This window comes from Bufo gargarizans, chromosome 1 (genome assembly GCF_014858855.1).
Source record: "Bufo gargarizans isolate SCDJY-AF-19 chromosome 1, ASM1485885v1, whole genome shotgun sequence".
Classification (NCBI taxonomy): Eukaryota; Metazoa; Chordata; class Amphibia; order Anura; family Bufonidae; genus Bufo; species Bufo gargarizans.
Window position 1 is genome coordinate 200,431,469 of NC_058080.1, and position 15,915 is coordinate 200,447,383.

Consider the following 15,915-nt stretch of genomic DNA (forward strand, 5'->3'; position numbering starts at 1 on the left):
TTAGTCCGGTGGCTTTCGCCGTGCACCGCCGTGCTGCGCCGGAGCTCTGCCCGTCCCCATTATAGTCAATGGGGACGACGGAGGGGAGATCTAATACTTATGTACAGTATAAATATATCAGGGGTCAGTACAGAGATCTCTCCCATCATCTATTTATTTTAAAATTCAAATGATCACAGCACTCATCTTTCACTGGTTTTCACAGGGTGCACGTGTGAGTTGGTCCCCAACTCCATCCTCCACCTTGGGAACTACTTCGTCTTTATATATACAAATAGACAGCACTCTAATGTTGAAAGTGAATTAATTAATGATTTTATTCAGCTGGACATAATTTCAAGCAACGTTTCGGGCTATATGTAGGCCTTCATCAGGCCCGGTATGAGGAGCTTAAGCGTGGAACTCTCTGCCTGAGGAGGTGGTGATGGTGAGTTCACTAAAAGAGTTCAAGAGGGGCCTGGATGTATTTCTGGAGTGTAATAATATTGCAGGTTATAGCTACAAGAGATGGGTCGTTGATCCAGGGAGTTATTCTGATTGCCTAATTGGAGTCGGGAAGGAATTTTTTATTTTTGCCTCATTCTTGTTAAGCTTTTTTTGACGTGTATTAGCAAAAAAATTAAAAAATAAATTTGCCGCTCTGCGGTGCAGTTACTTCATGTTAAGCTTTTTGTGACGTGTATTCGCTCAAAAAGAAAAAATACATTTGCTGCTCTGCAGTGCAGTTATTTCTTGTTAAGCCTTTTGTGACGTGTTTTAGCATACAAAGAAAAATTATTTTTGCCTCTTAGCGGTGCAGTTATTTCTTGTTAAGCCTTTTGTGCCGTGTATTAGCCCAACCACCCAGTGGTTGGAATAAAGTGAGGGTTCTTTTATTTTTTTTTATTTTTTTTATTGAGTAAGCGGTACAATGCGTTTCGGGGATATACCCCTTCTTCAGGTACAATTTACTTGTAGAAGGGGTATATCCCGGAAACGTGTTGTACCGCTTGCTCAATAAAAAGAACCCTCACTTTATTCCAACCACTGGGTGGTTTTTGAGCCGTGGGATATTCCCTTTCCTCTATTTGAACTACTGGCTTTCTGAGGGATTCCAGGCATCCCTGAACAGAAGTATTCATCCCGGGCTGCATACCATCCGCTGTGAGGGGCTTGTGCCAACCTGATACATGTCTACATTAGAGTTGTGCCTAATATAGCACAACTCCACCAGGTGAGCCTCCATTCATTGGAGATACTACTTTTATCTATTTAAGACGTTATTACCCTATGGTGCGCCATTTTTTTGTTCTACAGCGGAACGAAGCCTGCTTTTATTACAGTAAGTATAATGTCAATTGAGGGTTAAAAAATAATAAAAATATAACTCACCCCATCCACTTGATCTCACAGCCGGAATCCACTTCTTTGTTCTTCTTAAAGGACCTGCAAAAGGACCTTTGCTGACGTCAGGTGACGTCAGCACAGGTCCTGCTGAATGAAGATAGAAGGTCCTTCTATTTTCATTCAGCAGGATCTGCACTGACATCACTGCGCTTACCATGTGGTGAGCGTGATGACATCAGCAAAGGTCTTTTTGCAGGACCTTTAAAGAAGAACAAAGAAGATGATCCCGACTGCGCGATCAAGTGGATGAGGTGAGTTACGTTTTTATTATTTTTTAACCTTCAATTGACATTATACTTAGCATTCTGTATTAAAGAATGCTATTATTTACCATTATAAACATGTTATAAAGGAAAATAATAAAGTAAATTGGGTCCCGGGTCATACATCACTCGTCTACTTAGCAACCATGCGTGAAAATCGCACCGCATCCGCAAGCAAGATGCGATTTTCACGCAGCCCTATTCATTTTATATGGGGCCTGCGTTGTGTTAAAAAAACGCTGAATATAGAACATGCTGTAATTTTCACGCAACTCACAAATGATGCGTGAAAAACATTGCTCATGTACACAGGCCCATTGAAATGAATGGGTTCGGATTCAGTCACCTCACTCATTGCACCCGCGCGGAATACTCGCCTGTGTAAAAGGGGCCTAAGAGTGGCATAGAAGACAAGTAGCGCCATATGGTTTTTGGAGGGCAGATTTTGCTGGAATGGTCTTAGGGCACTATGTTGCATTTGAAGAGACCCTGAGGTATCTCCACAGTGAAAACCCCCCAAAAGTGACCACCTTTTGTAAACTACACCACCCAAAGAAATTTTAAGGGGTGTAGCGAGCACTTCACTCAAGAGGTGTTTCATAGAATTTTTAATTCTTGGGTGTAAAAATGTAAATTAAAAAAAAAAAAATTACAAGAAAATGGGGCTTTAGGCTCAGACTTTCTTTTTCACAAAAGATAACAGGAGTATATCTCCCCCAATTCGCTACCCACTTTCTCCTTAATACAGTAACACTAGAGTTGAGCGAACACCTGGATGTTCGGGTTCGAGAAGTTCGGCCGAACATCCCGGAAATGTTCGGGTTCGGGATCCGAACCCGATCCGAACTTCGTCCCGAACCCGAACCCCATTGAAGTCAATGGGGACCCGAACTTTTCGGCACTAAAACGGCTGTAAAACAGCCCAGGAAAGGGCTAGAGGGCTGCAAAAGGCAGCAACATGTAGGTAAATCCCCTGCAAACAAATATGGATAGGGAAATTAATTAAAATAAAAATTAAATAAATAAAAATTAACCAAAATCAATTGGAGAGAGGTTCCATAGCAGAGAATCTGGCTTCCCGTCACCCACCACTGGAACAGTCCATTCTCAGATATTTAGGCCCCGGCACCCAGGCAGAGGAGAGAGGTCCCGTAACAGACAATCTGGCTTCATGTCAGCAGAGAATCAGTCTTCATGTCATAGCAGAGAATCAGGCTTCACGTCAGCCACCACTGCAACAGTCCATTGTCATAAATTTAGGCCCAGCACCCAGGCAGAGGAGAGAGGTCCCGTAACAGAGGATCTGGCTTCATGTCAGCAGAGAATCAGTCTGCATGTCATAGCAGAGAATCAGGCTTCACGTCAGCCACCACTGCAACAGTCCATTGTCATAAATTTAGGCCCAGCACCCAGGCAGAGGAGAGAGGTCCCGTAACAGACAATCTGGCTTCATGTCAGCAGAGAATTAGTCTGCATGTCATAGCAGAGAATGAGGCTTCACGTCAGCCACCACTGCAACAGTCCATTGGCATATATTTAGGCCTAGCACACAGGCAGAGGAGAGAGGTCCCGTAACAGACAATCTGGCTTCATGTCAGCAGAGAATCAGTCTGCATGTCATAGCAGAGAATGAGGCTTCACGTCACCCACCACTGCAACAGTCCATTGGCATATATTTAGGCCTAGCACACAGGCAGAGCAGAGAGGTCCCGTAACAGACGATCTGGCTTCATGTCAGCAGAGAATCAGTCTGCATGTCATAGCAGAGAATGAGGCTTCACGTCACCCACCACTGCAACAGTCCATTGGCATATATTTAGGCCTAGCACACAGGCAGAGCAGAGAGGTCCCGTAACAGACAATCTGGCTTCATGACAGCAGAGAATCAGTCTGCATGTCATAGCAGAGAATGAGGCTTCACGTCACCCACCACTGCAACAGTCCATTGGCATATATTTAGGCCTAGCACACAGGCAGAGCAGAGAGGTCCCGTAACAGACAATCTGGCTTCATGTCAGCAGAGAATCAGTCTGCATGTCATAGCAGAGAATGAGGCTTCACGTCACCCACCACTGCAACAGTCCATTGGCATATATTTAGGCCTAGCACACAGGCAGAGCAGAGAGGTCCCGTAACAGACGATCTGGCTTCATGTCAGCAGAGAATCAGTCTGCATGTCATAGCAGAGAATGAGGCTTCACGTCACCCACCACTGCAACAGTCCATTGGCATATATTTAGGCCTAGCACACAGGCAGAGCAGAGAGGTCCCGTAACAGACAATCTGGCTTCATGACAGCAGAGAATCAGTCTGCATGTCATAGCAGAGAATGAGGCTTCACGTCACCCACCACTGCAACAGTCCATTGGCATATATTTAGGCCTAGCACACAGGCAGAGCAGAGAGGTCCCGTAACAGACAATCTGGCTTCATGTCAGCAGAGAATCAGTCTGCATGTCATAGCAGAGAATGAGGCTTCACGTCACCCACCACTGCAACAGTCCATTGGCATATATTTAGGCCTAGCACACAGGCAGAGCAGAGAGGTCCCGTAACAGACGATCTGGCTTCATGTCAGCAGAGAATCAGTCTGCATGTCATAGCAGAGAATGAGGCTTCACGTCACCCACCACTGCAACAGTCCATTGGCATATATTTAGGCCTAGCACACAGGCAGAGCAGAGAGGTCCCGTAACAGACAATCTGGCTTCATGTCAGCAGAGAATCAGTCTGCATGTCATAGCAGAGAATGAGGCTTCACGTCACCCACCACTGCAACAGTCCATTGGCATATATTTAGGCCTAGCACACAGGCAGAGCAGAGAGGTCCCGTAACAGACGATCTGGCTTCATGTCAGCAGAGAATCAGTCTGCATGTCATAGCAGAGAATGAGGCTTCACGTCACCCACCACTGCAACAGTCCATTGGCATATATTTAGGCCTAGCACACAGGCAGAGCAGAGAGGTCCCGTAACAGACAATCTGGCTTCATGTCAGCAGAGAATCAGTCTACATGTCATAGCAGAGAATCAGGCTTCACGTCAGCCACCACTGCAACAGTCCATTGTCATAAATTTAGGCCCAGCACCCAGGCAGAGGAGAGAGGTCCCGTAACAGACAATCTGGCTTCATGTCAGCAGAGAATTAGTCTGCATGTCATAGCAGAGAATCAGGCTTCATGTCAGCCACCACTGCAACAGTCCATTCGCATATATTTAGGCCTAGCACACAGGCAGAGGAGAGGTTCATTCAACTTTGGGTAGCCTCGCAATATAATGGTAAAATGAAAATAAAAATAGGATTGAATGAGGAAGTGCCCTGGAGTCCAATAATATATGGTTATGGGGAGGTAGTTAATGTCTAATCTGGACAAGGGACGGACAGGCCCTGTGGGATCCATGCCTGGTTCATTTTTATGAACGTCAGCTTGTCCACATTGGCTGTAGACAGGCGGCTGCGTTTGTCTGTAATGACGCCCCCTGCCGTGCTGAATACACGTTCAGACAAAACGCTGGCTGCCGGGCAGGCCAGCACCTCCAAGGCATAAAAGGCTAGCTCTGGCCACGTGGACAATTTAGAGACCCAGAAGTTGAATGGGGCCGAACCATCAGTCAGTACGTGGAGGGGTGTGCACACGTACTGTTCCACCATGTTAGTGAAATGTTGCCTCCTGCTAACACGTTGCGTATCAGGTGGTGGTGCAGTTAGCTGTGGCGTGTTGACAAAAGTTTTCCACATCTCTGCCATGCTAACCCTGCCCTCAGAGGAGCTGGCCGTGACACAGCTGCCTTGGCGACCTCTTGCTCCTCCTCTGCCTTGGCCTTGGGCTTCCACTTGTTCCCCTGTGACATTTGGGAATGCTCTCAGTAGCGCGTCTACCAACGTGCGCTTGTACTCGCGCATCTTCCTATCACGCTCCAGTGCAGGAAGTAAGGTGGGCACATTGTCTTTGTAGCGTGGATCCAGCAGGGTGGCAACCCAGTAGTCCGCACAGGTTAAAATGTGGGCAACTCTGCTGTCGTTGCGCAGGCACTGCAGCATGTAGTCGCTCATGTGTGCCAGGCTGCCCAGGGGTAAGGACAAGCTGTCCTCTGTGGGAGGCGTATCGTCATCGTCCTGCCTTTCCCCCCAGCCACGCACCAGTGATGGACCCGAGCTGCGTTGGGTGCCACCCCGCTGTGACCATGCTTCATCCTCATCCTCCTCCACCTCCTCCTCATCCTCGTCCTCCTCGTCCTCCAGTAGTGGGCCCTGGCTGGCCACATTTGTACCTGGCCTCTGCTGTTGCCAAAAACCTCCCTCTGAGTCACTTCGAAGAGACTGGCCTGAAAGTGCTAAAAATGACCCCTCTTCCTCCTCCTCCTCCTCCTCCTCCTGGGCCACCTCCTCTTCCATCATCGCCCTAAGTGTTTTCTCAAGGAGACATAGAAGTGGTATTGTAACGCTGATAACGGTGTCATCGCCACTGGCCATGTTGGTGGAGTACTCGAAACAGCGCAACAGGGCACACAGGTCTCGCATGGAGGCCCAGTCATTGGTGGTGAAGTGGTGCTGTTCTGTAGTGCGACTGACCCGTGCGTGCTGCAGCTGAAACTCCACTATGGCCTGCTGCTGCTCGCACAGTCTGTCCAGCATGTGCAAGGTGGAGTTCCACCTGGTGGGCACGTCGCATATGAGGCGGTGAGCGGGAAGGCCGAAGTTACGCTGTAGCGCAGACAGGCGAGCAGCAGCAGGATGTGAACGCCGGAAGCGCGAACAGACGGCCCGCACTTTATGCAGCAGCTCTGACATGTCGGGGTAGTTGTGAATGAACTTCTGCACCACCAAATTCAGCACATGCGCCAAGCAAGGGATGTGCGTCAAATTGGCTAGTCCCAGAGCTGCAACGAGATTTCGCCCATTATCACACACCACCAGGCCGGGCTTGAGGCTCACCGGCAGCAACCACTCGTCGGTCTGTTGTTCAATACCCCGCCACAACTCCTGTGCGGTGTGGGGCCTGTCCCCCAAACATATGAGTTTCAGAATGGCCTGCTGACGTTTACCCCGGGCTGTGCTGAAGTTGGTGGTGAAGGTGTGTGGCTGACTGGATGAGCAGGTGGAAGAAGAGGAGGAGGAAGCCGAGAAGGAGGAGGTGGCAACAGGAGGCAAAGAATGTTGCCCTGCGATCCTTGGCGGCGGAAGGACGTGCGCCAAACAGCTCTCCGCCTGGGGCCCAGCTGCCACTACATTTACCCAGTGTGCAGTTAGGGAGATATAGCGTCCCTGGCCGTGCTTACTGGTCCACGTATCTGTGGTTAGGTGGACCTTGCTACAGATGGCGTTGCGCAGTGCACACTTGATTTTATCGGATACTTGGTTGTGCAGGGAAGGCACGGCTCTCTTGGAGAAGTAGTGCCGGCTGGGAACAACATACTGTGGGACAGCAAGCGACATGAGCTGTTTGAAGCTGTCTGTGTCCACCAGCCTAAATGACAGCATTTCATAGGCCAGTAGTTTAGAAATGCTGGCATTCAGGGCCAGGGATCGAGGGTGGCTAGGTGGGAATTTACGCTTTCTATCAAATGTTTGTGAGATGGAGAGCGGAGGAAGAGGCCGAGGCGGCAGCAGCAGAATAGGCCGAGGCGGCAGCAGCAGAAGAGGTAGCAGGGGGAGCCTGAGTGACTTCCTTGGTTTTAAGGTGTTTACTCCACTGCAGTTCATGCTTTGCATGCAGGTGCCTGGTCATGCAGGTTGTGCTCAGGTTCAGAACGTTAATGCCTCGCTTCAGGCTCTGATGGCACAGCGTGCAAACCACTCGGGTCTTGTCGTCAGCACATTGTTTGAAGAAGTGCCATGCCAGGGAACTCCTTGAAGCTGCCTTTGGGGTGCTCGGTCCCAGATGGCGGCGGTCAGTAGCAGGCGGAGTCTCTTGGCGGCGGGTGTTCTGCTTTTGCCCACTGCTCCCTCTTTTGCTACGCTGTTGGCTCGGTCTCACCACTGCCTCTTCCTCCGAACTGTGAAAGTCAGTGGCACGACCTTCATTCCATGTGGGGTCTAGGACCTCATCGTCCCCTGCATCGTCTTCCACCCAGTCTTGATCCCTGACCTCCTGTTCAGTCTGCACACTGCAGAAAGACGCAGCAGTTGGCACCTGTGTTTCGTCATCATCAGAGACATGCTGAGGTGGTATTCCCATGTCCTCATCATCAGGAAACATAAGTGGTTGTGCGTCAGTGCATTCTATGTCTTTCACCGCTGGGGAAGGGCTAGGTGGATGCCCTTGGGAAACCCTGCCAGCGGAGTCTTCAAACAGCCTAAGAGACTGCTGCATAACTTGAGGCTGAGACAGTTTCCCTGGTATGCATGGGGGTGATGTGACAGACTGATGGGGTTGGTTTTCAGGCGCCATCTGTGCGCTTTCTGCAGAAGACTGGGTGGGAGATAATGTGAACGTGCTGGATCCACTGTCGGCCACCCAATTGACTAATGCCTGTACCTGCTCAGGCCTTACCATCCTTAGAACGGCATTGGGCCCCACCATATATCGCTGTAAATTCTGGCGGCTACTGGGACCTGAGGTAGTTGGTACACTAGGACGTGTGGATGTGGCAGAACGGCCACGTCCTCTCCCAGCACCAGAGGGTCCACTAACACCACCACGACCATGTCCACGTCCGCGTCCCTTACTAGATGTTTTTCTCATTGTTATGGTTCACCACAACAACAAATATATTATTTGGCCCAATGTATTGTATTCAAATTCAGCGGGATATAAATTTGAGGCCTAGTATTTAGGCGCTGGGTGACCGGTATGGATTTAGTGACAGAATTAGACTTGGAAATGCACAGAAGCGTGTGTGTGTGAAGTTATTCTGAATGACCCAATGTGCACCTTGAATATTATATACCCTTTTAGGGATAGATTTCAAATAGCTCTGATAAAGCAGAAACCACTAAATTATGAAATTGCTAAATTGGGAATTGTATTTCAACCCAGAACAAAAAATGTGCTTTGACGGACACTAAATAACTTTCCCAGCCACAACAGGACAGCGTTAACGAGAGATTTAGCAGGATATAAATTTGAGGCCTAGTATTTAGGCGCTGGGTGACAGGTATGGGTTTAGTGACAGAATTAGACTTGGAAATACACAGTAGCGGGTGTGTGTGAAGTTATTCTGAATGACCCAATGTGCACCTTGAATATTATATACCCTTTTAGGGATAGATTTCAAATAGCTCTGATATAGCAGAAACCACTAAATTATGAAATTGTTAAATTGGGAATTGTATTTAAACCCAGAACAAAAAATGTGCTTTGACGGACACTAAATAACTTTCCCAGCCACAACAGGACAGCGTTAACGAGAGATTTAGCAGGATATAAATTTGAGGCCTAGTATTTAGGCGCTGGGTGACAGGTATGGGTTTAGTGACAGAATTAGACTTAGAAATACACAGTAGCGGGTGTGTGTGAAGTTATTCTGAATGACCCAATGTGCACCTTGAATATTATATACCCTTTTAGGGATAGATTTCAAATAGCTCTGATATAGCAGAAACCACTAAATTATGAAATTGCTAAATTGGGAATTGTATTTCAACCCAGAACAAAAAATGTGCTTTGACGGACACTAAATAACTTTCCCAGCCACAACAGGACAGCGGTAACGAGAGATTTAGCAGGATATAAATTTGAGGCCTAGTATTTAGGCGCTGGGTGACAGGTATGGGTTTAGTGACAGAATTAGACTTGGAAATACACAGTAGCGGGTGTGTGTGAAGTTATTCTGAATGACCCAATGTGCACCTTGAATATTATATACCCTTTTAGGGATAGATTTCAAATAGCTCTGATATAGCAGGAACCACTAAATTATGAAATTGCTAAATTGGGAATTGTATTTCAACCCAGAACAAAAAATGTGCTTTGACGGACACTAAATAACTTTCCCAGCCACAACAGGACAGCGGTAACGAGAGATTTAGCAGGATATAAATTTGAGGCCTAGTATTTAGGCGCTGGGTGACAGGTATGGGTTTAGTGACAGAATTAGACTTGGAAATACACAGTAGCGGGTGTGTGTGAAGTTATTCTGAATGACCCAATGTGCACCTTGAATATTATATACCCTTTTAGGGATAGATTTCAAATAGCTCTGATATAGCAGGAACCACTAAATTATGAAATTGCTAAATTGGGAATTGTACTTCAACCCAGAACAAAAAATGTGCTTTGACGGACACTAAATAACTTTCCCAGCCACAACAGGACAGCGGTAACGAGAGATTTAGCGGGATATAAATTTGAGGCCTAGTATTTAGGCGCTGGGTGACCGGTATGGATTTAGTGACAGAATTAGACTGGGATATGGCCAAAAAATAACCACACTATTGCTGGTTAAATGCACTTGGTGACGGGCGCAGCTTGCCCCTGATTTAGTATATGGCCAAAAAATGAACAGACTATTGCTGGTTAAATGCACTTGGTGTCACAGCTTGACGCACCACACTACTGAGGGTTAAATGCACTTGGTGACGGGCGCAGCTTGCCCCTGATGTAGTATATGGCCAAAAAATGAACAGACTATTGCTGGTTAAATGCACTTGGTGTGACAGCTTCACCCTGATGTAGGCTTTAGCCAAAAAACAACCACACCATTGAGGGTTAAATGCACTTGGTGACAGGCGCAGCTTGCCCCTGATTTAGTATATGGCCAAAAAAATGAACAGACTATTGCTGGTTAAATGCACTTGGTGTGACAGCTTCACCCTGATGTAGGCTTTAGCCAAAAAACAACCACACCATTGAGGGTTAAATGCACTTGGTCGCAGCTTGGATGCACTTGGTCGCAGCACCGCACAAGACACAAAATGGCCGCCGATCACCCCAGAAAAAAGTGACTGACAAACGGTCTGGGCAGCCTAAAAACAGTGAGTGAGCATTTGAATTTCAGCAGCTCAATGATGCACAGCTGCAGATCGATCGATTAATCAAGTGAAGTCCTTTGGAGGAGTTAATCTGCCTAATCTCGCCCTACTGTCGCATCCGCAACCTCTCCCTACGCTAATCAGAGCAGAGTGACGGGCGGCGCTATGTGACTCCAGCTTAAATAGAGGCTGGGTCACATGGTGCTCTGGCCAATCACAGCCATGCCAATAGTAGGCATGGCTGTGACGGCCTCTTGGGGCAAGTAGTATGACGCTTGTTGATTGGCTGCTTTGCAGCCTTTCAAAAAGCGCCAAGAAAGCGTCACAAAAGCGCCAAGAAAGCGACGAACACCGAACCCGAACCCGGACTTTTACGAAAATGTCCGGGTTCGGGTCCGTGTCACGGACACCCCAAAATTCGGTACGAACCCGAACTATACAGTTCGAGTTCGCTCATCCCTAAGTAACACCCCAATTCTGGTCATAAACTGTTATTTGGGAATATGCCAGGCCTCAGAAGGTAAGGAGTGGTGTCTGGATTTTCTAACAAGTGATTTTCTGTCATGGATTTAAGAGTGATAGCTTTTTTTTTTTTTTTTTTAGTGAGCTGCACGGGGCCTTATGTTGTGTGGGACAAGCTATTGTTTTTATTGCCACCATTTTGAGGTAGATTTTGCTTTCTGGTTGCTTTTTATTTTATTTTTTGGGAGGTGAAGTCACAAAAAAGCATTAAAAAAAAATATATCATGTTTTTGTGTTGCCATTTTCTTAGAGCCATATCTTTTTCATTTTTTTCGCTATAGTCTTGTGTGAGGATTTAATTTTTTGTGGGACAAGTTGATGTTTTTATTGGCACCACTTTGGGGTACATATGACTTTTTGATTGATTGATATGATGTATTTTGTAAGGTGAGGTGACTAATAAAAGCTGTTTTGGCATAATTTTTATAAAGTTTTTTTTTTTCTACACCGTTCACTTGATGTAGTAGATCATGTAATATTTTTGTAGAGCCAACTGTTACAGATGCAGCAATACAAAATACTGTATGTCTATTTTATTTATTTTTTTACATTTTTTACACTTTACACAATAGGAGCATTTTTAGAAAAAATAATCAGGTTTTTGTGTTGCAATTTTTTTAGAGCCATATTTTTTTTATTTTTCTGGCTATGGTCTTGTGTGGGGGCTCATTTTTTGCAGGATGAAGTGCCGTTTTTATTGCTACCATTTTGCGGTAAATACGACTTTTTGATTGATTACATAATATTTTTAGGTAGGTAAGCTGAGGGTGCATTCACATAATTGTTTAGCTTTCCGTTCTTCTGATCCGTTAGAAGAAGCGAGAAAGAGAGAAAAAAACTGGATCCAGTCCTGCATGCAGTACTTTTGTTTCTATCTAAAAAAAAAACTGATCTCAGACAGAAATGGCTCAAATGGATCACAACTGATAACAAAATCAGTTTTTTTTACTGGATCCCGTAAAAAAAACTGATCCTTTGCATAAGAACTTTTTCACACGAACGTGGTTGCAGACCCATTCACTTCAATGGGCCGCAATTTGTGGACCGCAAAATATGGCACGTTCGTGTGAACAAGGCCTAACTGATGCAGCAGGATCTATTTTTTACAGGATCTTGTTTTTTCTCTTCTTCTGACAGATCAGAAGAACAGAAAGCTAAACAGTGATGTTAATGGACCCTAACTAAAGAATCTGTTTTGGCGCAATGTTTATTTATTCTTTTACTGCGTTAAACTGATGGGTAGATCATATGATATTATTATATAGCTGGTAATTGCAGACGTGGTGATATCAAATATGTCTATTTTATTTCTTCTATTTTAAAAATTTTTAAATAATGATTTTGGGGGGAATTTTTTTTTTTATGTGAAACATTTTTTTTTAAAACACTTTATTTGTATTTATTTTTTTATTTTACATGTTGTGTCCCCCATAAGGTCATTTATTTCTCCTATAACTGGGGCTGACATAGTAGCCCCCGCTACAGTGGAAATACACCCCCCAGACAGGCTGTACAGCATAATACTGCACTGTACAGCCTCAGTGCAGGGCTGATCGAGGTCTGTGGAAGACCCAGCAGCTCCTGCACTCCCCCAGCCACAGCGGTCGCATAACCATTGAGCCAGGAAGCACACATTGCTTCCTCAGCTGTATACACAGCTCTGTGTATACAGTGATCTAGAAGGCAGGGACACCAAGGAACAGCCTTCTCTCTGGGGTTCAGAAACGTTTGATCAGAGATAAACCCGATCACCCAGGACATTTATAGTCAATGAGCGGTCGGCAAGTGGTCAAGCCCTAAGCTGGTGCTAGTTCCGCCAAAGTTATGAAGAGACGCAGGCTTCTGAGCTGTCTTACATCTAGACCTTTTTCTACGCCTATAACAGGCCTAGAAAATGATAAATGAGATGGACCTGCTGGCCAGTCCCCTTCCCTGCCCATGCCACGCCCACAATTTTAGACCTGCCTTAGGCAGGGAAAAGTCACAGATTGTGGAGCAACTAACCGTTGCGCTGCCATCTGTGCCTGAAATATGCCAAATATAGGCATATTTCAGATTAGTAAATGACCCCCTAGGTAGCTAAAACAAAAATATACATGCATTCAGCTAACAAAGTCTTATTTTTTTAAAGTAATGCTATCTTAAACGGGTTTTCAAAGCTCTGTAAATTGATGACATATGCTCAGGATAGGTCATCAATATCTGATAGGGGTCTCTGACACCCCATATTCCCTTCTATCAGCTGGACTCAGCACCCTCCAGCACTGGAACCTGGAGCATGGCATCATTCAGAACTAATAGGACTTGTTGGGTTACTGCATTAAAATCATTGGGAGCTAAACTGCTGTAACCCGGAATACTACACTTTGCATGTTGCCGTGCTTCTGGCTCTAGTCAAAATACTAGGTCTAGTGCCAGAGACTGTAGTCAGCTTGCCACCAAACTGGTATTAATGGTTTAGGGTACGACTACATGACAACATTTGTAGCATGACAATAAGTCACCTCAACAAAAGGGTACAACTACACTGCAACATTTGGCACGCAACTATTTGTCGCAGTAACGTTGAACAACATTTATTTGTAATAATAGTCTGTGGAGTCTTACTGGGACATGCTTCGACTGCGACACTGCAACTTGGATGGATATTTGTGCTACTGTTGTGTTGCAGTCGCAGGATACATTTCGCAGTATGACCATAAACTATGATTACAAAAAATGTTGCACGGCATTACTGTAACAAATATTCCCCTGACAAATGTCATTATGTAGTCCTAGCCTTATGCTTAGGAGCCTTAAAAACACCTTCAAAGAGGACCTTTTCATGGGTCCCAACATTATAAACTATCAGGAAACGTAGGACATAGTGCATGGATCTAACTGCACTGTGGCCCCATTTGTATTCTCCCGCCTGGTATGCTAATTTTAACATTGGAACAATGAGGAGGAGACTGAGTCTTTCTCAGTGGGCGTCTCCTTCTCCGTCTCCTGGCTGTAGCGCTGTCCAATCGCAGCAGAGAGCATAACAGCCAGGGAGAAAAAAATAACTCACGTTCTCCCGGGCTGTGACGCTCTCCTCTGCAATTGGACAGCGCTACAGCCAGGAAAGAAGGAGACACCCATGGAGAAAGAGTCAGTCTCTGCCTCATTGTTCTGATGCTAAAATTAGCATATCAGACGGGAGAATACAACGGGGGCCACAGCGGGCGAACCGAGCGGCGCCCAGAAAAAACTGTACGTGCAGTTAGATCCCTGCACTATGCCCTACGTATCCTGATACTTAGTTTATAATGTTTGGACCCATGAAAGGTCCTCTTTATTTTCATTTTCTCAGACATTTTAACAATTAAAATATCCCAAATTTTGAGGGCAAACAACGGGTAAATGCAAACTTTCCCTATCCAGATCTATTTTTATCCATTTTATTGGTTCAATGGTAAGTGTCAGTGACTAACATTATAAAATGTCATTTCCAAATGTCAAATTCATTATGCCTTTAGGATTAACATAATTATAATTTTCAGTTAGTTTCTTTGAGGTTAAAGTTTAGGCCATGATATTCTGCTTAGACACAAATTAAGAACTATGAAGAAACTATTATGTTTCATAACCTTTACATTACATGTTAAAGAACCATTGAGACAGATGTTACAACAGTTTTAGGACTGATGACGGCATAGCAATACATAGTAAAATATGCTATAGCTATATCTTTATTATAACCCTTGAAGACCAGGTTGATAATAGATTAGCAGACAAGGCAAGATTTTTTATTTCTTTGCATTTTGGTGATCATAACTATTTTCTATTTTTTATGACTTTATTTATATTTCATGATAATAAACAATAAAATAGCTAAGCTTTTGTGGCATAACACCCAGGAGAGGAGAGCGGGGAATTGGAGTGGTAGCTTTAGCCCTAAGGATGGTAGTAGTGCTGACAGTGTGAATTTGCTCCTTTTCTGGCTTTCCCTGGGCCTTCACAGTGACAGGAGGATACACTGTTTCGCACCTCAGGGCAAACCCTGGTCTTAGGGCTCTCGCCTGGTGGTGATTGGGATACTCTTGATGTTAAGTGTTTTGGCAGGGTGCAAGGCAGGAGTGCCGGAAGATGATGGAAGGAGTCAACAACCAGGCCAGTAGATAGGAATGTCTCTTTACTAAAATGACAGACAGGAATAGTAGTACATCTAACAGTATCACCGCACAGTTCCAAGAAAATCAGCTGTGGTATTTTATGCTGCACCTTGGTATCTGGTTCTGCTGGGGCAATATATGGCGTTGCACTGTAGAATTTGGCTCAGCTGGGGGATATTTTGTGGTGTACTCTGGCATTTGGTTCTGCTGGGACGATATATTTTGCAGCACTATAGTTATTACAAGCTCCACCTTGCCTACTTATGTTGACTTGGCATAAGGCCACTTTTTTTTTTCAGTGCCACTTCAATTTCCCACTCCACCCCTGCACATTACTACGAACAGGCACAATATGTTTGCATAAGGAAGTATATCTGCATATAGCATATAAAAGAGAATAAGTCATGACTCTATTTCTAATTTTAAAAAATTACATTAAATTATTTAAAGTTTAACCCCTTCAGGACCCTTCCATTTTTCACCTTAACCACTTCAGCCCCGCTAGCTAAAACCCCCTTCATGACCAGGCCACTTTTTACACTTCTGCACTGCACTACTTTCACCGTTTATCGCTCGGTCATGCAACTTACCACCCAAATGAATTTTACCTCCTTTTCTTCTCACTAATAGAGCTTTCATTTGGTGGTATTTCATTGCTGCTGACATTTTTACTTTTTTTGTTATTAATCAAAAT